We start from the raw sequence: 21,758 nt of genomic DNA, 5'->3' as shown, positions 1-21,758 counted from the left end.
TGCGGAGGCTGAAAGTAACGAAATTATTATTTTTTTTGGGGGGGTGGGGGGAGGGGGCAAGGACCATCATGTAAACTTGTTTATTCTTTAATTTCCAAAAGAGCATTCTCCACGTTTGCACCAGTCATTATTCCCCAACGCACACCACCCAGGGTAGTGCATGAACACAGCACCAAAGAGCATCCAGTCACAGACTGAGAAAGTCAGTCCCTTTTAAAATCTCTTCAGCCTTTCTGGTTTCATCAAGAAAAACAACCTTCATTTGAAGCTAGTATGTCTTTAACATGTAACACTTGCTAATCTCCCTTAAACACACACACACACACACACACACACACACACACATTTATATAGTATTTAAAGAAAAATACTATATAAATAATTGTAGCCGAAACCGGTTTGGCTCAATGGATAGAGCGTCGGCTTGGGGACTGAAGGGTCCCGGGTTCGATTCCGGTCAGGGGCATGTACCTTGGTTGCGGGCATATCCCCAGTAGGGGGTGTGCAAGAGGCAGCTGATCGATGACTCTCTCATCGATGTTTCTAACTCTCTATCTCTCTCCTTTCCTATCTGTACAAAATCAATAAAAAATATATTAAAAAATAATTGTACAGGTACTGTTATTCATAAATAATGTAAGCTGTGAGGGTGGTTTGTGGTGATAGTTGGATGCAATAGACATTGGGGAGGGATGATACAAATATCTGACATTGGAGCAACTGAGCTTTTGAGTAGGACAAGCTTGGGTTCAAATTACTGCCTATCACCTACTAGCTGAATGACCTTGAGCAAGTTATTTAATCTCCTTCCACACCGGTAAAACCAGAGCAGCAGTTCACTGCCTACCTTAGAGTTCTTGTGAAGATTGCCTCAGAAGTGCTCGGCAATAACGTTCGCTATTGTCACGGTAGCCAGGGAATCTATTTCTACTTCTCAGAACTGTGCTTGTGTAAGCGCAGGGCCTGGCACAGAGCACACGCAGTCAGGGATAATTGCTTCCAGAATGACTGCTGCTTATTAGTGCCGTGTGTTAGTTCATCTCAGCTTTGAAGGAGATGTCAAGAGGGGATTAGGTAAGACAAGAGATTTATGAAGGGAGGAGCCTGTGAGGGATCACGGAGGAGGGAGCAGAGAAAGCTGGAGAGAAGTTCTGCACCTGTGCAAAGAAGGGGGAGGGGCTGGAGGAGTCCACAAGAAAGGTTTGGCCAGGCGATGAGGAGTCCTGGAGCCCAAGTCAGCCACTGGAGGAGCGCCCCTCTGTGCTCAGTCATTGCTTGGGAGCAGCTCACGGGACATGTGGTCTTCATGGGAACCTGGTGGCGGGTCCAGGAGGTGGCATCTGGGTTGACAGTCAGCTATGCTCCCACAGGAGCCTTGAGTGGCATCCTGGGTATGGCAAAAGTAGGTTTACCATTATGAGCACATGAAACAGTTTATTCTTGTGCTAGTATTGATTGATTATTATTTTCCAGATGAACGCCTGTAAGCCCACGCGTGCCCCACCCTGTGTTTTGTGGCTGCTGCACACGTCATCTCCATTTGACACATGAAAAATGGAGCCTGAGCATTTCCTCTAATGCATTTACCTGGTTAACTAACTACCTGGTTGTTGCAACCGAGAAAGAGAGAGAGAGAGAGACAGAGAGAGAGAGAGAGAGAGAGAGAGAGAGAGAGAGAGAGAGAGAAAAAGAGAGAGAGAGAATGATTTCACAACGAAAAGTCAAATGTGATATTAGAAGGATGAAAGAAATTCATGACCAACTCATGATTTTCTTGTCTCAATGCCCAACGAACAAATCAAAGATATTTACTTTAAAGAGTTGATCTTGATCGCAGCTCTTTATTAGCTTTGTTTGTCTGTCTTTTAGGTCTAACTTTGGATTTCAAAAGTTTTGCATTTAAGGCAGAGAGTTAAGCACATTGGCACTTCCATGCAAATCATAGGGCCCCCAATGCCAGTCCGCATATGTGTTTGGCCCATACAGTGTTTAAAGAAATTATTTTCGGTCAACATTTTAAAATTAGGAGATTATGTATATTTAAATGTTGATTTCTGACTTCTCTTGAAAACCAAAGGTCTGGAACATTGGGCATGAATTTCTGCAGGACAGCACTGCTTGGGTAAAAGTGTCTGTGACTCAAAATGGGGCTCTCCTGTTTGCTTCAGGCTCCACCACCCCCACAAAATATGCATATGCCCTTGTACTCAGTAGGCTTCACTGATTTATATTCCTGTTTGGTCCTTTGTGCAGAGAATGCTAACTGCCCCCCAATATTACATTTTCCCCTTGCTCTATAGCAGTGGTCAGCAAACTGTGGCTAGTGAGCCACATGTGGCTCTTTGGCTCCTTGAGTTTTTAGCAAAGGCCAGCTTAGGAGTACCCTGATTAAGTTAATAACAATGTACCTACCTATATAGTTTAAGTTTAAAAAATTTGGCTCTCAAAAGAAATTTTAATCATTCTACTGTTGATATTTGGCTCTGTTGACTAATGAGTTTGCCGCCAACTGTTCTATAGTAATGTTCCAAGTGGACTCAAGACTACATTTCCCAGCCTCCCTTGCAGCTAGATGTCCTCATGTGACTAGGTTCTGGCCAATGGTACGAAAGTGAAATTGATGTTTGGAACTTCCAGACTGTGCTTTTAAAGTAAAGCAGGGTGACCTCTTTTACTCCCTTTCTTCTTCTTGACAGCTGGAATGTGCACATGGTGGTGGGAGCTGGAGCAGCCATCTGACATCACAAGATGGAAGCTATGTAACGAGAATAGCAGAGCATTTAAGAAAAAAATGGAGGAGGAAACTGGGTCTCCAACAAGGAGCCCCATACCTCCTCTGGAAAGCTTATGCTCAGACTGTTATGTCAGAAAAATAAACTTCCACTTGTCTTTCTCTTTCTCACAGCAGCCTCAACTGTACCTTAATGAACATATCCCTCGTTAGTAGTTTTCCCTTGTAAATGTGGCCCATGAAGGAAGTGTTGAACCAAGTTGCACCAAGAGCTGACATAAGGTATTGTTACAGAAAACCAGAGAAAAACCAAGCAATCCTTAGAGAGATGGAATTACATTTATTATTATTATGCATGGGCCCAGAGGAAAATGTCTTTCAAATTCTGGGCCCCAACATGAAGGAACTTTCCCTATTTATATGTTTTTATCTTCTTTGTCTCCCAAATATGGGATGTTTCCAGCCTCCTTTGCAAATTCTTAAAGAACCCCTATGTGCTGGGGCCTTGAGACCTCAACCAAAGGCCTGGCCTGGTGCCAGCACTGATAACTTTGTCCGGGGAAGGTTTATTGGCCTCTCTGAAGAGGGAGTAGTCTTATTTTCCTTATTATTTAAGCAAGTAAGCATTTACAGAAGCCAAATAGCAGGGTTAAAATATCAAACAGCAGTTTTTATCTAAGATGGATGCTTCGGTATAACCCTCTTCACAGTACGGGCGTCATTGGAAAACCCTGCCCACGTCTCACAGGCCCCACTCACAGGTGGTACACTTTGGGCTGGGGACAGGTTTGCACGCACGGCTCCTGAGGGGCCTCTGTTCCCACAGCTGCCCGCCTCGGCTTCACAGGCCACTGGGCCCCATGCACATCGGCACCTTGTCTTGGAAGGCCACGCTTGGGCAGGCGGCCCTCCCACCTTTCCGGGCAGTGCCCTCAGAGTGGAGGGTGGGTAGGAAGTTCTCGGTTGAGGTCGGTACTGTTCTGGAGTCCCAAGTGGCCGCCAGGGAGGATCCTCCCAGTTTCTAAATGAGCGGCCCCCGCTGCGTTCGGGGAGCATGAAAGGCTGGTTCTGAGGATGATTTCTGACCAAAGAGACGTCACTGCCTCCCCAGGGACAGCGCCCCAGAGGACAGGGTATGTGTTCCTTAGAACGATGCATGAAAGCACTGAATGAGGGAGCCACGCCCCTGCACGCAGAGTGAAGGCTGCAGGGAGATCAGAAGGCTCAAGATGGAAAATCATGAATCCGATGATACTTTCAAGAAAGAACACTTAGCCGAAACCGGTTTGGCTCAGTGGATAGAGCATCGGCCTTCGGACTGAACGGTCCCAGGTTCAGTTCCTGCCAAGGGCACATGCCTGGGTTGCAGGCTCAATCCCCAGTAGGGGGCGTGCGGGAGTCAGCCAATCAATGATTCTCTCTCATCATTGATGTTTTTCTCTCTCTCCTTCTCCCTTCCTCTCTGAAACCAATAAAGAAATATATTTAAACACACACACACACACACAAGAACACATTGTGGACATCAAAAAGGGAAAAATTAACCAACTTCCAGAAGCAGAAAGGAATCTACTTGAACATGGACCAACAGATGTGGGGCTTCATGCCGCTCTCTGTGGCCTGATAGCAAACAGTCTTTTTCCACGCGTCTTAAATGTGACACAGGCTCATATAGCTGCTGGCTCACCAATGGCAGCGATCCCATTTTCGACAGTGAACACATCTTACAAAAGTGTTGCAAGTTTATCATTGAACACAGGTGATTTGAATGGTGAAACCTGTACCATAACCTGAGGGGGATTGGCTGGACTTGTGTTTGGTGGACTGTACCCCGTTTTTTTGGCTATGCCTATGCATGGTGGCCTAGCAGCCAGATATGCCTCAGCCCGGCTACCAGAGAGAGGAGACATCTTAACCTACTGGATCAGAATTTCTCAGCCTGTCTTTAGAAAGATGTTATTCCCCATTTTGCTCCAGACTGGGTTTTCAGCATACCTTAGTTCTAGGCAATATAAACTACTTATAAAGGCTCTTCAATGACCTGAACCTGGCCTAAAAGTCCAGTGATTGTCAAGCAAATGTGTGCACAAAAATAAAACTGAAAAAATAAAAAATAAAATAAAAAAGGGGAAAAAAAGGTACTGATTGAAATTCAGGTAATAGTAACCGCAGATTCTAGTATAGTCCAGGACTACTTTGGGGGAACTGATGTGGGGGGAAGAACTACTGTTTAATAAACACTTAAATCCTAGCTGGTTTGGCTAAGGGAATAGAGCATTGGCCTGTAGACTGAAGGGTCCTGGGTTCGATTGTGGTCAAGGTCACACACCTTGGTTGTAGTCTCCTCCCTGGCAAGGGGCCCTGGTCAGGGCTCATGCAGGAGGCAACCAATTGATGTGTTTTTTCACATTGATATTTCTGTCTTTCCCTCTCTCTTCCACTCTTCTTAAAAATCAATGGAAAAATATCCTTGGGCAAGCATTTATTTATTTATAATTTATTTTAATTTTTAAACATATTTTTATTGATTTCAGAGAGGAAGGGAGAGGAAGAGAGAGAGGTAGAAATATCAATGATGAGAATCACTGATCTGCTGCCTCCTGCATGCCCCCTACTGGGGACCAGGCCCGAAACCCAGGCATGTGCCCTTGATCAGAACTGAACCTGGGACCCTTCGTCCGCAGGCTGATGTTCTATCCATTGAGCCAAACTGGCTAGGACTAGGGGAAGGATTAAAAAAAAAAAAAAAAAAAAAAAAAAGCACCTAATGTACCATAAATGTAATGTACATTTTCTCATTGAATCATCTCAGAAACCCTATGGGGAGGTATTATAACTATTCTTTCTTAAAGCTAAAATGCTAATAAACTAATTTGTCAAGCATCACACAGCTTGGAAGCAAAAAGCCAAGATTTTGATGTTCTGGTGATTTATGTTCAGTCCATATCACTCAGCCTTATGGACTCTCTAAGCTTAGCCTAATCAGAAGGTAGAGGCAAGCAAGATCATGGACAAATTGCTGGGGACGGAAGTATCTCGATGAGGAGGCTAGTGTGTAATGGAGGCAGGAAGGCAAGAAGAGAAAGTGGGAGCCCGGCTGGCACGGCTCAGTGGTTGAGAGCCGACCTAAGAACCAGGAGGTCACGGTTTGATTCCAGGTCAGGGCACATGCCTGGGTTGCGGGCTCGATCATCAGTAGGGAGCATGCAGGAGGCAGCTGATCAATGGTTCTCTCTCATTGCTGATGTTTTTATCTCTCCCTCCCTCTCCCTTCCTCTCTGAAGTCAATTTAAAAAAATATTATGAAAAAAGAAAAAGTGGGAGACACGGAGAGACTGTATACCTGTATCAATCAGATCATCGCAAGGCCCCACAATTTAAAGAAGTTATCAAAATAAGTGCAACTCTCTGATGCCTGAGGGAGGAGGGATTGTGGAAGAGGCAGGTGGCCAATATGCATGGGGAGAGCTGGCCTGGAGCAAGATGAGATCACTCTGAAAACTACACGCTACCGCCCTCTATGCATATTGCAGGATACTGCTGCGTAATTGGTTGGTAGGATATGAAGTAGAGAAGAAAACACAGTTTAATAGGCAAGACAGAGGAGTTCATGTTTCTGCTTATTAAAATACGGGGGCTTTTTTTCCCTTCCCTGGGAAATCCCTTTGCCCTCTATACCCAGGTTACTCTTTGATATGGAAGGCCTCTGCGTCCATTCAGACAGTTCTGCAAGATCAAAAGGGGAAAGAGGTCCCAAAGCGCTCGCTGGGGCCCTGAACGTCCTCAGGCACCAGACAAAATTATGCCAACATCCCTTTCGTTATTATCTCTTACCTCCTGCCTCGTCAGAGAGGCAGTTCATCTTTACTCCCATGCAGTGCTCAGATGTCTTCTGACAGCATCGGCGGAAACCCACTCAACGTCCACGACCAGCTTTTTAGACACAAGACAAACGTGAGTTCTGGTTGGCACAAAGTGGCTGCTAACAAATCTTTTAAGATAGTTCTTTCTCTCTCAGCTACGGATGGGTGTCTGACAGCTCCAACTCCTGTAACTCTAAACCAATTTGTAAGACAGATAAAAACCCTCAGCAATGGAGTCGTTGTCTAAGTTGCAGCTGTTTACACTTCAGTGGTGGTGGTGGTGGTGGTGGTGGTGGTGGGTGGTGGGGGCGGGGCCCGCTGTGCCCCAGATATATTCCAGCTGCAACAAGAATGCTGTCCTCTCCTCTGGGTCAGTAGAACTCTATCTATGCAGGCGTCTTCAAACTATGGCCCGCGGGCCACACGCGGCCCGCAGAGGAGTCTGATCCGGCCCGCCAGGTTTTTTGGGCAGTGAGCGCAGCCGAGGTGTTACAGTAGGAATTAGTAGTTCATATAGTCTGGCCCTCCAGCTCTCTGAGGGACCGTGATCTGGCCCCCACTTTAAAAAGTTTGAGGACCCCTGACACAGAATGGGTCTTAGGTGAGTGAATAACATTCTCCAGGCTGAAGCAGAAAAGGATATCAAATGGAAGCATCAGTAAGGCAGAGAGAATGATGCTCCCAAGGCTATCTGCAGTTCAACAGAGCTTGTGCTCGTGCTGGCGTGGCAGCAGAGTGGGGCTGGAGCTGATGAAGTGTGATAGCAACGATTCTTAGGTAAAAACTGCTGTTTGAATTTTAACCCTGCTCTCTGGCTCGGCACTCACTTACCTGCTTAAACAATAGGGCAGTTGCCTCAGCTTCCAGATTGAGACCTGGAAGCTAAGGCAATTTTCCTGTGCCTGTGAACCAGGACCACAGGAGATTGACTCCCGTTGACTCAGTAGCTCCAGGAGTTGAAACTGCAGATAACCTTTAGAGATTAACTTTGCTCAGCTCTGCTTCTGTACTATCTGGCTATTGCAAGATAGGTCCATATTCCAAAGTCCAGCAGGATGTGGCTGGGAAAGACCCCATGGGCTGTTTCCAGCGTTTAGAATTTAGAAGAAAGGAAATTTTTTGTGGTTTAGACCTTTAGAAGGACTGCCTACACCTGGAACGGTGTGGTCGAGAGTGTGGACTCCACCTGCCTGTGGTGCTCTAGCTGCTGTCCCGGCCAGTTCAATAAATCCTTGTCTACTTTTTTAAAAAAAATCAATTAGCAGCCTCTGGTGGTTTTATTTTTGACTCCAGGGTTCGACCCCACAACATCAAGATCTGCAGAGAGCTAAGGGGGAGGGCAGGGGTCCTGAGAAGGACGGGGGCATCTGGTTTTCACAAGGCTTCTTGAGGATTTCATCGTGCAGAAGCTTTCCAGAGCTAGCATGTGGCTCCATGATGCTGGGGACCCTGTTCCGTTCTATGTTTTATTCTCCACTATTTTCAACAGGTAGCTTCCTTCCAGTGAGGGCGGATGGTAGCTAGGTAGTAGTCAAAGGCCGCCTCACTCATCATTCTTTATGAACGTTGCTTTGTTAACAAGAACATGGATGCCTGCTAGACTTGGGGTCAGAGAAGGTGACAAAGGAATGGGATGAAGTACTAGTGCAGTTGGCAGTTTGAAATTCATTGCCTCACCTTGGGGAGGTGAAGGGGGATGGGTGGAGGTGGAGGAGGACACAGAAGGGATAAATGAGGATGGGAAAAAATAAAATAAAACCAATTCAGAAAAGTTCATTGCCTCCCCAGGCTCTCTGAGTGAAGTCTCTTGCCCTCCTTGCTTTGATAAAATCAGAAATGCAGCCCTCCATTGCTGTGACCTGGCCTGGTTGGGAGGAAGTGAAACTATCTATAATTTGGGCAAAGACACATCCTGTATGCCTATCCATGCTTCCTGTGAGGCTCTGAGGTAGAAGCAAGGGGTTACACATATTGGGCTAGAATATTAGGGAAAGAGGAAACAATGTATGAATCAAGACTTTGAGGTCAAAGATCTATATATATTAAAGCCTAATATGCAAATTGTCCCTGTGGGAGTTTGACCAGGAGTTCGATCACTTGCTATGACGTGTGCTGACCACTAGGGGGCAGGGCGGAATGAAGGAAGGCCCCAGCCAGCAGCAGGAAGGCCTCAATCGGTCCTGATCACTGACCAGGCCTAGGGACCTACCCATGCACGAATTTTGCACACTGGGCCTCTAATAGTTTGATATTTAACAATTTCCTTTTGCTTTAGGAATTGCTCTTTTGTCTGTTTTTTTTTTTTAATTTTTTTTTATTTTAAGTCAAGTTTCCAAGTAGAAAAGGCAATATTTGTCAAGTATTATACTACAATTTACTTTGAGCCAATTGGGTTAGAACATGAAGGCCCTTTTTACTCCCATAGTAACTAAAAAATAAAAATAGTAATAGCATGTTTCTCCACTAATTTGTAGGTTTCTCATTTAATGCTATAATTACACACACACACACACACACACACACACACACACACACACACTCACACAGAAGAGTATTATTCAGCCTTAAAAAGAAGGCAATCATGCCATTTGCAACAATATGGATGAACCTGGAGGACATTATGTTAAGGGAAATGGGCCAGATAGAAGGGTGAATACTGTATGGAATCACTATGTGGAGGAAATGGAGAGAGATTGGTAAAAGGGTGTCATTTTGGTAAAACTTTCAGTTAAACCTCAAAAAGAGAAAAGGTTTGGAGACCTCTAATTCTGATCCATTCCAGCTGTTACCTTTGCCTCCATCTGTTCCTTCCTTTAGCAAAGGTGTTATATGGATGGAGCAGTGTGGGCTCAGACCCACTGTGGGCGCCCAGCTCACTGACTATGCACCAAGGGAATTAAGAAGTTCTGCCCAGGGCAGTACGTGATGATCCATCATCTGATGGAATATTGTGCAATATCTAAAAATAACAGATCAATTTGTATTGATGTGGAAAGCTGCCCAAGATCCAGTAAGTGAAAAAAAGCAAGTGGGGTAGAATAATTATAGTGTCAAATAAAGAAATTATATAAATGTGTTTCTATATTTATAGAAAACTTCTGGTAGCAGTGGTGACCTATAGGAAATGATACTAGATAGAAATTACTTTTTAATGTACTGTTTAATTTTTTTAAAAAAATCATAAACATAAATTAAAAGTTCATTTAAAAAACGGTTTTAAAATGTCCAGGCTTTTTGAAACTCTCCTTATCATTTTATCCTGAGGAAATAGAGATAAATATTTTGTACTAAAATGATCATGACATTTATGAAGATGGTGTAAGATTGGAAATAACCTAAATGCCTAGCATTAAGAGAATGCTTATGTAAATAAAGGAGAATGGACTGTAACATAATGTGGTCATTAAAAAAAAAAAAAAAAAATCAGGTTTCTGAAAAGTGTAGCCAGATGGGAGAAATGCTTACAATATGTTAAGTGGAAAAAACATAATCTATGTAAATTCACTATTAATAGCAATGATATTTAAAATGCATAGGGGGGAAAAATTTGGAAGCAATATCCTCAAATGACAACAGTCGCTGCCTCTGATAGTGAGATTACAGGGAGTACTTTTCTTTCTAGACTCTTATTTTATTATAGTCTTTCCAATTTTTCTTCAACGTGCATGCATTATTTTGCAATGTGAAGGAAAACGAAAGTAAACCACTGAGAAAACCATGACATGCATTCCTGGCATGAGTCAGGAGCTGAATTTTCGTGTTTCAATTAGTTTCAGAAACACGGAGTGGTTTCTAGGCAACCTGCTTAGGAAATCATGTTCCTTCCATTGTTCCTGGAGTGTGCGTGAGCCTCTCAAAAAAAAAAAAAAAAAAAAAAAAAAAGAAAAAAGTAAGAGATGAAGCCTTATGAAAGCATAGTCCTGCTAAGGAAAAACAAGCTTTGCCACCCGGTTTTGGTCATGGGGAACTGAGTTATTGTGACCTCACAGGCACAGTAGGGGCCCGGGGTTTGTGTTTTTTGTTTTGCAAATGAGTAATTGATTTTAATGAAGATAGTTGTAGGTAGGTAAAGTAGATAGAAATCCACGTATCTTTTTATGGTGTTGGAAACTGGGTGGGGGTGAGGGTGGGGAACAAGAGCCCAAAGCAACCACTCCAGGTGGCTGGCTCTGCTGAGAACTCAGGGCTGGGAATGCAGACAGTGGCTAGGATTTACAAAGCTGGATTGCAGCTCAGGATGTGAAGAAGATTGCCTAATCATCATGTGAGCCATTTACTATCATTACAGATCATCCTGCTGAGCCCGAGGGCTTTTCATCAGGAGGCAACACGGAAAAGTGGAATCAGAACTAGGAAACCCGTGCGTGCTGGGCTGAGGGTGGAGGCTGGGCTGGGGGAAGAATGCCTTTGAGCCTCCAGGGAGCCGTGTTCTGTATGAAGGGTTACAGAAAGTATTGTTCTCGGCCCAGTTGTGTGCTTTGTTGACTTTGACTACTACTTTTTTCCAGCGAGGACCAGAGGCATTCTGCCTGATGAATGGGGTCAGAGCCAACGCTCACTCCTGGGCCCCCTAGTGGTTCTCCTATGCAATTAAAAAAAAATAAGAGGCATAAACAGCAGGCTCCTGCCTTTGACCTTGACTCCCTCCAGGGCTCAGCACAGTTCAAGGGAGAGGCTGCATATCAGGACCTCTGGCCTCTGGAACGATGACCCCTCTTCCTAATAGAAGGTGGCACAGGAGGCAGGAATTTTCCAAGGGGGAGAGTGAAGAAGAGCTTATTCTGCCTCCAAATAACTGGCTCTATGCCCTGCATTCCACTACTGTCCTACTTTAAAGCAATAGACACCTGGAGGGTAAAGGAAGAGGGGGAACCAATATTTACTGACCACTCCTTATGTGGTAACTCTTAAAAAAAATATATATATATCCATCCTACTAATACAGATGGAATATGCAAATTCACTGTCACACCACAACAAGATGGCTGCACCCACAGCAGAGGTGGGGATCCGGTAAAACAAAATGTCTGTGCCCACGGCAGAGGCCGAGTTCCCGTAATGAGTCTTAATGAGCAATTAGCAGGGTCCTCAGGCCACGCCCTCCATCCTGGTGGGGCTTGACAGGGACCTCAAGGCATGCCTCCTGCCCTGACCCAGGTTGGGGGAATTCAGGGAACACCCCCAGGACTTGATGGTGGAACCTATAGGTGCACCCCCCCACCCCCCGGCCCATGCTAGGGGACCTGAGGCCGCATCCCCCACCCAGTGGGGCATGACAGGGGTGGAGCCAGCTGGGTCTGGATCTAGCCCAGTGGGGTGGGCTGGCTGGGTCTGGGTCTCACACGATTTCAAGTCGCATGTGGGTGGGCAGGGACTTGACTCTGGTTCCCGTGGTGTGCCCCAGACTATGACAGGAGGAAGATTTTCATATACATTTTACTAATTTTCTTTCATCTCTGACACTTCTATTATAGAGAAAGGGCAAATAGCAATATTAAAATATCTCCTCTAATTAATTCCCTTTTAATGAGCATGGATTTCATGCACAGGGTCACTAGTGTGTGTGTGTGTGTGTGTGTGTGTGTGTGTGTGTATTTATTTCAGCAATAGGGAAAGGTAGAGAGAGAGATAGAAACATCAATGATGAGAGAATCATTCATTGGCTGCCTCCTGTACTCCCCCTACTGGGGATTGAGCCCACAACTCAGGCATGTGCCCTGATCAAGAATCGAACTGTGACCTCCTGGTTCATAGGTCAATTCTCTGCCACTGCGCCACATTGTTTGGGCATGTGGGAGCTCTTGAGGACTTGACACATCTGTTTGTGCTAAATGTTTGCAGTCTGGAGTGATACATGGCGCCCATGAAGCAGATAATATTCTTCTTGTTTTTTCAACGAGGACACTTAGGTGCAAAGAGCTTTACAAATGCCCAAGATCTCTGACTAATAAATGGTAGAACAGAAACCCAAGCCCCAAATTCCAAAGCATCTACTCACTTCTTTCCATCAAGATGCCCCACCCCCAATGCCCACCACCTTGCTGCCCAGCCTGTCCGGTAACAGCCCCATGATGTCTGTTGTCCTTTGGGTCAGTCTGCCCTGGAGGCCAATGTCCTCTCACTTCTCGGAACCTCTCATTTGGCAGCGAGTCATCTCTTTAGGGCAGATTCTTCTTATATTATTTATTTAAATAGTTTTATATTATCATTCAACTTTTCTTAGAAGTTTCTCTTCAAATAGTTCATAAGCACCTTGAAGGAAGGGACCGTGTATTAATCTGTAAACTCTCTGCCCAGTATTCAGTCAATATTTGCAGTTAGAGGGTAAGTCAGAACTTACCTCCCAGAGCCTGTTGGTACTAGGAAACTAGCAAACAGTTTTAATTTTTGTTTGAAAAAATTATTCTCATAAAAAAACACACACCTAGTCCTAGATGGTTTGGCTCAGAGGCTAGAGCATCAGCCTGAGGGATGAAGAGTCCCAGGTTCAATTTCAGTCAAGGGCACATGCTTGGGTTGAGGGCTTGCTCCCCACTGGGGGCGTGCAGGAGGCAGCTGATCAATGATTCTCTTCCATCATTGATGTTTTTACCTCTCTCCCTCTTCCTTCTTTTCTAAAATCAATAAAGAAAAATATTTTTTTAAATAAAATTAAAAAAAAACACACACACACCTAATAAGTGACGTTTTCCCTGGATTGAGGCGGGAGGGCAGGGAGTGGCCTTGCAATCTAACATAAGTTAAATACAGATCTCTCTCTCTGGGAGCTCAGAACCTTGAGCACACATGTAGCTTGACTATTATGACACGGGATTTGGGCCACAGGGGGAATTCAGGTAGCTCCTTCTGTGCTGACTGGAATCGGTTGGTTTCCAGGCCAAACAGCACAACTCTCTGAAACAAGGTTCTGCTCCAACAAGCTGGAACCTGAATAGACCTGGGAACAAGTTGCCGGGTTGTCTACCAGGAGCGTTTACACCTGGGCTTGCTCATTTTGCTCTTAAAGGGCTGCCCTCCCGGGAGCCACACTTGGCGCAGGGACAAGCACAGTGCGGTGAAGACCCTGAGCACTCAGCTCCCTCCAGCCTCTCGCAGTGGACAGCAGAGAGTGCTGCCTCCCAGGAGAGGCCGGCGGGAACTGCCTGGGGCGTTGTGGCATGGGAGAAGGGTGACTGGCAGTCAGGAGACTTCCCCCCCTCCCCCCAGCAGGCTCTGGCCACTACAGTCACGTATTTATTGGGCACCTCTTATGTGCCAAGTACTGGGGATACCAAGACAAATAAAACAATTGGGAGGGGTTTAGTCCGGTTGGGGGACAAACATGTCAACTATTAAACAATACGATAGACATTAGAATAGAAGCATGTGTGAGAGTACAGAGGAGGAAGTATAGAATTCTGCCCATGGAGGTTCAGAAAACGTTTCATAGGTTAGGAGACTGCAGATGAGTCTAAAAAGGGGAAACATTGTTCACTGGGTAGCGGTGAATATTTCCGGCTGAGGGAACAGCCCATGGAAGTGGGAAGGAGTGCAGCAAACCGGCATTTATTTATTTATTTATTTATTTTTAATTTTATTGATTTCATAGAGGAGGGAGGGGGGAGAGAGCTAGAAGATCAATGATGAGGGAGAATCATTGACTGGCTGCCTCCTGCACACCCCACGCTGGGGATGGGGCCTGCAACCGGGCATGTGCCCTGACCAGGAATTGAACCATGACCTCCTGTTTCATAGGTCAACGCTCAACCACTGAGCAGGGCCCACCTCATTATCAAAGTGATGTGGAGATGGCAGGTCCTGAGTCTTACCGGGGAAGGCGGGGTTGAAAATACGAAGGGGTGACATGCTGTGTTTTAGAGTGTGACTCCCTCCTGTGGAGGGGGAAGGAACATGTGAGGATTTCAAAGGAGGAGGGAGGGGGTGGCACAGTCAGATTTCAAAAGCTCTATATAGCCGAAAGCGGTTTGGCTCAGTGGATAGAGCGTCGGCCTGCAGACAGAAGGGTCCCGGGTTCGATTCTGGTCAAGGGCATGTACCCGGGGGTGTGGGGGGTGTGCAGGAGGTGGCTGATCGATGATTCTCTCTCATCGATGTTTCTAACTCTTTATCCGTCTCTCTTCCTCTCTGTAAAACAAATCAATAAAAATTTAAAGAAAAAGAAAAAGAAAAAAAAGATCAATGTAATGACAATGTGAAGGAGGGAAGGAGGTACTAGAAGAGGAAGAGATCGGAGAAGAGGGACCGGCCCTGAGGTGGTTTGCAATAGTCTGGTCACATGACCTTGATGCATGTCAGGGGAGAAAAGAGAGGCGGTGTGGGTTTCAAAGATAGAACTGATCACGCCAGATGGGATGCGTGAGGGCAATCTGGGATAACTCCAGGTGGGAGGTGGGAATGGTGGCTCCATTCAACAAACTCAGGGACAGATGGGATGGTGGGGAAGGTCTGTGTTAACTTTCGGCCATGTCTGAAGTGCCGAAACCGGTTTGGCTCCGTGGATAGAGGGTTGGCCTGCGGATTGAAGGTCCCAGGTTCGATTCCGGTCAAGGGCATGTGCCTTGGTTGTGGGCACATCCCCAGCAGGGAGTGTGCAAGAGGCAGCTGGTCGATGTCTCTCTCTCATCGATGTTTCTAGCTCTCTATCTCTCTCCCTTCCTCTCTGTAAAAAATCAATAAAATATATTTTAAAAATAAAAATAAATTAAAAAATAAAGTGCTCGTGGGCCATCCAAGTAGAGCTGCCTGGTAGGTGCTCGGTAGGTGGGAGTCTGAGCTCATGGGAGAGGCTGGTTTCCGATGGCAGAGGCTGGATCAGGCTTCCCTCTCTGTAGACATGCCGTAAAGATTGTTTTGAGTGGCTAATTAATGATTACAAGGCACTTGGAAAACAGAACAATTTTGCAATGTAAATGTGGATGCTCTCCCGGTAATGGACTGATGGCTGCGGAAAAGCTCCCGCTAAATAAAAGCCAATTTTTCCCAGCTATAAATAACCCTCCTGCTGCAGTCGGGTTTTCAACGACACGGTGAAGAGAAACACGGCAGGGGAAATGAGGAGGGCACAGTGTGCCTGCAGGGAACAAAGGTGGGCAAGTTCCAGCCAAGGGGGCGAGGCGGTGATCTGACCTGGTAGAAAGAGATGAAAGTCTAACGTCAGAAGACGATACCTTCGCTAACTGCCTAGGTGTCCATAATTAATGATCCGAAGTGGAATGAACGGTTGCTGCCACTTTTACAGATACAGGAACGGTTTTAAGCTCTTTATATGTATTGCTTCATTCAGTTCTCAGAGCAACGTCATGGTAATTCCTTTATTATGCCTCCTTTGATAATGAGTAAATTGAACACAGAGGGTGTAAGTGATGTACTCAAGGCCACTCAGCTAAAAAGTGGCAGATAGACGGGGCCCAGAATCCTTATAGAGGCAATAATTAATGACTGTGTTTTCCTGCCTCTCCATGTAAAAAAAGCTAGGAAATATCACTTTACATGGCCTCTGATTTCTTATCAGTGCATGGATTCTGTAACAGGCAGGTGACATCATGTATATTAAGGCCTAAATTATAGTTGCATATTTTCTTTCCTTTTTTTAAATATATTTTATTGATTTCTTACAGAGAGGAAAAGAGAGAGGGACAGAGAGTTAGAAACATTGATGAGAGAGAAACATCCATCAGCTGTCTCTTGCACCCCCCCCCCATCCCCCCACTGGGGATGTGCCCACAACCAAGGTACATGCCCTTGACCGGAATCGAACCTGAGACCCTTCAGTCCATAGGCTGACGCTCTATCCACTGAGCCAAACTGGTTTCGGCTATAGCTGTATATTTTCATTACGTTCTCCCATGAGTGATCGATCCTTCAAGGAAGCAGTGTTTAAAGATTTGTCCCAATCATTTTGGGGAAAGCTCTGGGAGTTTCTGTATTTGTGTGGCTTTGTGTTTGCAGAATACAGTGGACTACTGAGCAGCACGATCATTCAGCACTTGAGACCTGATGATTGGATTCAGCGCAATAATAATGATCAAGGGCTTGCAAGTAAGAGAAGCCTTGGTTCCATCCCAGCTCTGCTACTTAGGCGTGCTACTCAAAACTCCCACGCCTCCTTCCCCATCTGTACATGGGGTGCCTTGTTAGGACTATAGGGATTATAGTTGCAGAGAGTTCTGAGTCCAGGGTAAGAGACTCAGGAAGCTAACTACAACGACACAAATAGACATGTGAGCACTAGGGGAGCCATTGCTAGGAAGAAGGGCCTGTAGCCGAAATTGGTTTGGCTCAGTGGATAGAGCATCGGTCTGTGGACTGAAAGGTCCCAGGTTCGATCCTGGTCAAGGCATGTACATTAGTTGTGCGCACATCCCCGGTGGGGGGTGTGCAGGAGGCAGTTGATCGATGTCTCTCTCTCATTGATGTTTCTATCTCTCTCTCCGTTCCTCTCTGTAAAAAATCAATAAAATATATATATTTTTAAAAAAGAAGGGCCTGCAGAAGTCTTGCTCTGATAGGGAACGTGGAGTGTGGGTTACCTGCAAAGAAGGCCAACAGGATGATCTCATAAATTTATTCAACAATTAACATTCAACAGTCAGCATCTCTCTCTTCACACAGTATGTCTATAACTAATAAAGCAAAACTTACGATTTTAAGGAAAGAAATTTCTCCAAACATTTAGACGTGGATTGCAAGCCTAAATTAAGTTCTGCTATTCATTTAATTAAAACCACAACATGAATACTCTGGATTTTCTTAAATGCATACATCAAACACCTTAGAAAGCTGACAAAACACACACTAATTATCACAAAGAGTACAGAAGTTATTATGAAAAATGTATTTTTAAAATTGCTACCACCACGGATTTAAGGTTGTTTGTTCATCATACTAATTGCGATCCATATTTTAATTCTTATTTTTATTTTATACCTTTCTGGGATTCCTATTTTTATATGGTTGCACTAATCATACTGATCATCCGCTCCCCCTCTTCCCCCAAAAGAGTCAGATTAACCAAAGCTACAGATTCTGGGTTCTCAAGTCATTGCTTCTTGGAGGGGTTACCAGGCCTAGCAATTCAAACCTGCATAGTTAGTCTTCAGATTGAGCCCTTTTAAAAACAATCAAGCCTTATTTCTGGTGTTACAGAATTTTTAAGCCCCTTTTAAGTTCAAATAGATGCTGAATGTTGGAAATCAGAAGCATGTGTTCTTTAAAAATTTCACAGTCTGTATTCCCCATCCCACATTTCAGCCATTGTTATAATTGATCTGATCTGTGGTGTAGCTGGCAACTTCGGCGTGCTCTATGGGCACCCCGTTATAATGACGGCGTCCTCCAGAGCCTTGCTTCTCGAAGCGTGGTCCACGGGCCGGCAGCATCCGCATTATGGGATGGAGATTCTCAGCCCCACTTCCGTAAGATGCCTGCTAACAAGACACTCCCTCTGGGATATGATTGCGCTTAAATTGAGAGCAGCACTCCTATAAAGAATTCATCTACCTGCAAATGAGGGATCAAGCCTTCAGGACCTGTAACTGATTTATCAGAACCACAATGGCTTCCTCTTTGCTTATAGTTTGAGAGTCTATATTTTAACATTTATCTTTATTGTTGAAAGTATGATAGATGTTCTCCTTTTCCCTTCCCCATCGACCCCCTCCAGTCCACCTCCACCCCCTACTCCAGGCCCTCACCGCCCCACTGTCTGTGTCCATGGGCTATGCATATATGCATACAAGGTCTTTGGTTGATGACCTCCCACCCATCCACTCTCCCCTGCCTTCCCTCTGAGATTCCGAATTCTGTTTCATGCTTCCATGTCTCTGATTGACTCTGTTTATCAGTTTCTTTTGTTACTTAGATTCCACAAATGAGTGAGATCATGTGATACTTGTCTTTCTCTGACTGACTTATTTAGCTCAGCATGATATTCTCCAGGTCCCTCTGTGCTGTCTCAAAGAGTAAGAGATCCTTCTTTTTTTTTTTTTTTTTTTTTTTTTTTTTTTTTTTTTTTTTTTTACCACTGCATAGTATTCCATTGTGTGAATGTACCAGACCTTTTTTATCCACTCATATACTGATAGGCACTTGGGCTGTTTCCAGATCTTGGAAATTGGAAATTGTGCTGCTATGAACATAGGGGTACATGATTGGTGTTTCCAGCTTCCTAGGGAAGCCATGGACAAAAGGTGGTATAGGTGAGAAGTACAGAAACTTTATTGCAAGCAAATGCGACTTCTAAGCCTTAATTCTAAATTCTAAGCCTTCACTCTGCTCCCCTTGGCACCGAGGGGCAGAGGGGCCCCTAAGAAAGGTGTCCTCTAAGTTCCAGAGGACATTTCCCTTTTATCTCAGGTGGCCGCTGCTTTCTTTGTCTTGAGGCATTCAATAGGCTGGAGACCCTCTTTCCTCCCTTGGGCCTTACCCTGTAATCGGCTCCCAGACCCCCATGTCCGCACTTTTCCTCGTTTGGTCCTCTTATTCGTTTAGGTTGGAGTCACTTTTGATTTATCTTGTGGTTTTCTGCCAGTTGTGCTGGCCTGGGGATGTTTTATCTTCTGGCTTTCCTGGCTGCTCAGGTCAGGGCTGCTATTGGTCTAACGCATGGTCACTAATTGCTCAGGCCAGAGATACCCCTGTCTGTCTTGGTTTATGGCTGTTTTAGTTGTTTAGGCCAGACATGTTTCCATCTGCCTGTGGCATTTCTCTGTCCGCTGTACAAGTGAGATAAGCATCCTGTCTTCAGGTCTCCATCTATGTATTCCTCCCCCACGGGCCCTCCTCATTCCCCCAACCTTGCTAATTAAGCGAGCCCACTAACCCTTTCGTTAGGATATATTCCTAGAAGTGGGATCGCTGGGTTAAATGGCAGTTCCATTTTTAATTGTTTTGAGGAAAGTCCACACCGTCTTCCATAGCGGTTGCGTCACTTTGCATTCCCACCATCAGTGTGAGAGGGTTCCTTTTTCCCCAGCACTTGTTTGCTGATTTATTGATGATAGCCATTCTGGCAGGTGTGAGGTGGTACCTCATTTAATTTGCATTTCTCTAATGATTAATGATGCTGAGCATTTTTTTTTTTCATGTGAGTTTGAGACTTCAACTGCCAAGAATTTTTTTGCTACATAGACCAAGAGAAGAGGGCCTGGGACTGAAGGTGAAGAATCCAGTATGGGAAGGGGGCAGGTGAGGGGGAATTGCCCGGAAAGCTAGGAGAAAACCAGGGGAGCTTGACCACCATGGAAACCCAGAGCAAAGACCTTTTAAGGACGCAACGTTTGTCAGGTCCCCTGACAACCCGGACGAGCATGTGGTGAGCACTCCACGCACGCTAACCATTGTCCCTGTTGTGGCCACTGTCAGTAGTAATTTAAAGATGAAGAGCGGGTGCTCTTGGACAAGCTGGGGAAAGTCAGGAAGCACCATCACAGAGGTTTCCCTCAAGCGTCACTTGCCGGGACACTTGGAGGAAGTATCTATGGTCCTTCTTGGGTGTTGAATGAAAAGGGGCTGATTCGGAGAAAAAAAATAAGGTCAGAGGAAGTAGTGTGTTCACTGTTTATACTTCCCTTTGAGGGTAGAGTGAGGTGGCGTGAAGGGAGGGGCTAAGAACACAACTAAGTAAACGTACTTGAAGGAATGAGACAGCTTTTCTACCACTTTGTTTTCTGGACCTTCACCATAGCTCTTCATGAGTTTTTTTTCTTCTTTTTCTTTTTTCTTTTTTAATTCCCTGCTCTGAAGGAGTAGAGCCATCAAACTGGATTAAGACGGTTTCTCTGAGATGCTCCTGAGATGCTCTGTTTGGGTCTTGCAGGGCAGGGTTGTGCTCTGTTAGAGATTAATCCGGCTGAAGGATGAGGGAAGAATAATGCAGGAATATTCTAGAAAATATATTGACAAACTGACTCTAATAACCTATCTCAGAGATAGTGAAGAGCTATTATAGTGGGCATGTAGCTATTAGCCCGAAATCCTAATGAATGGATGGCTCTCTGAAGTATTTGGTATTGGAGCTGGTTTCATTTCAAATTGTTTTTGTGTGCCATCGCTTCAGAGCTGGTGACAAACCACAGATTTCACTTATGATGTCATCCTCAGCATCCTGTGCAGGGGCCTGCGGGGAGTGTACAGAGACACCTGGTGGCTGGTAAGGTGAACTACCCAGCTTTGTTAGAAAAATAAAAGATGGGAATTATGCCTACAGTTTGGTTTATGTTCGTGGTTGAGAATTTCATTCTTTCTGCCATTCATGTTCATAGCACTGAAATTGTGTATTTAAAAGTAGATTTCAATGCCTTTAGATTATTTTATAGCCTCCAGCCTTCCTTTCCTCAAGAAACCATCAACCAGGTGTCCATCAACATCTGCTGGGCTCAGTCTAACCAGGGCTAGGACTAGGGCGAGGCAAGTGCAAAGCATAAGGAAGTGCTCACATTCACAGTGATGAATATAGACAGTATGTAATGCAGCTATTTAAAAAAAAAATCAAAACCCATGCAAACATTGATGATAAACAAAAACATCAAAACTGTAAAGACAGCCCTAACTGGTTTGGCTCCGTGGATAGAGTGTCGGCCTGCGGACTGAAAGGTCTTATGTTGGATTCCAGTCAAGAGCATGTATTGTACCTTGGTTGCGGGCACATCCCCTGTGGGAGGCGTGCAGGAGGCAGCAGATGGATGTTTCTCTCCCATAGATGTTTCTAACTCTCTATCCCTCTCCCTTCCTCTCGATAAAATATATATATTTAAAAACCTGTAAAATCAGGACCAGCATTACTGATGTTCCCTTTTATCTCAAGCTCCTGTGTGGCACTGGAAGGAGCAAGTGTAGACAATGGCCTAGCGCCTCACCTGGCTCATTCATGGTCATGGTCAGTGCATGTGTGTCTCTCCTCCCACCATCCCCTCCTCCCCCCACCGCACTCCCACATACACACACCCGCCTACGGTTTCCCTTGTCCTTGCTGTGGCTCTCTCGGTTTCCTCTCTAACTCAAGTGTGAGGAGTCTAGGTCAATGGCAATGATAGGTAAAAAGAGAAATAAAGAATAGAACATTTAAGAGAAACATTGGGAATGAAATAGTCGGTTCTCCTGCCTTTCAGGACCCTCCTCCCTCCCCAACATGCTTACTATTCCCCCGGAGCTCTTTGCTCAGCGGG

General features: G+C 45.1%; 1 pseudogene; it reads left to right on the top strand.

The window, feature by feature from the left end:
* Positions 1-1,213: 1,213 nt before the first annotated feature.
* LOC118711238 lies at positions 1,214-4,845 on the top strand (annotated as a pseudogene).
* The last annotated feature ends 16,913 nt before the right edge of the window (positions 4,846-21,758 follow it).

Source organism: Pipistrellus kuhlii, unplaced genomic scaffold (genome assembly GCF_014108245.1).
Source record: "Pipistrellus kuhlii isolate mPipKuh1 unplaced genomic scaffold, mPipKuh1.p scaffold_m20_p_1, whole genome shotgun sequence".
NCBI lineage: Eukaryota > Metazoa > Chordata > Mammalia > Chiroptera > Vespertilionidae > Pipistrellus > Pipistrellus kuhlii.
The sequence above is the reverse complement of the archived record's forward strand: the minus strand, read 5'-3'. Positions and strand labels throughout refer to the sequence as shown.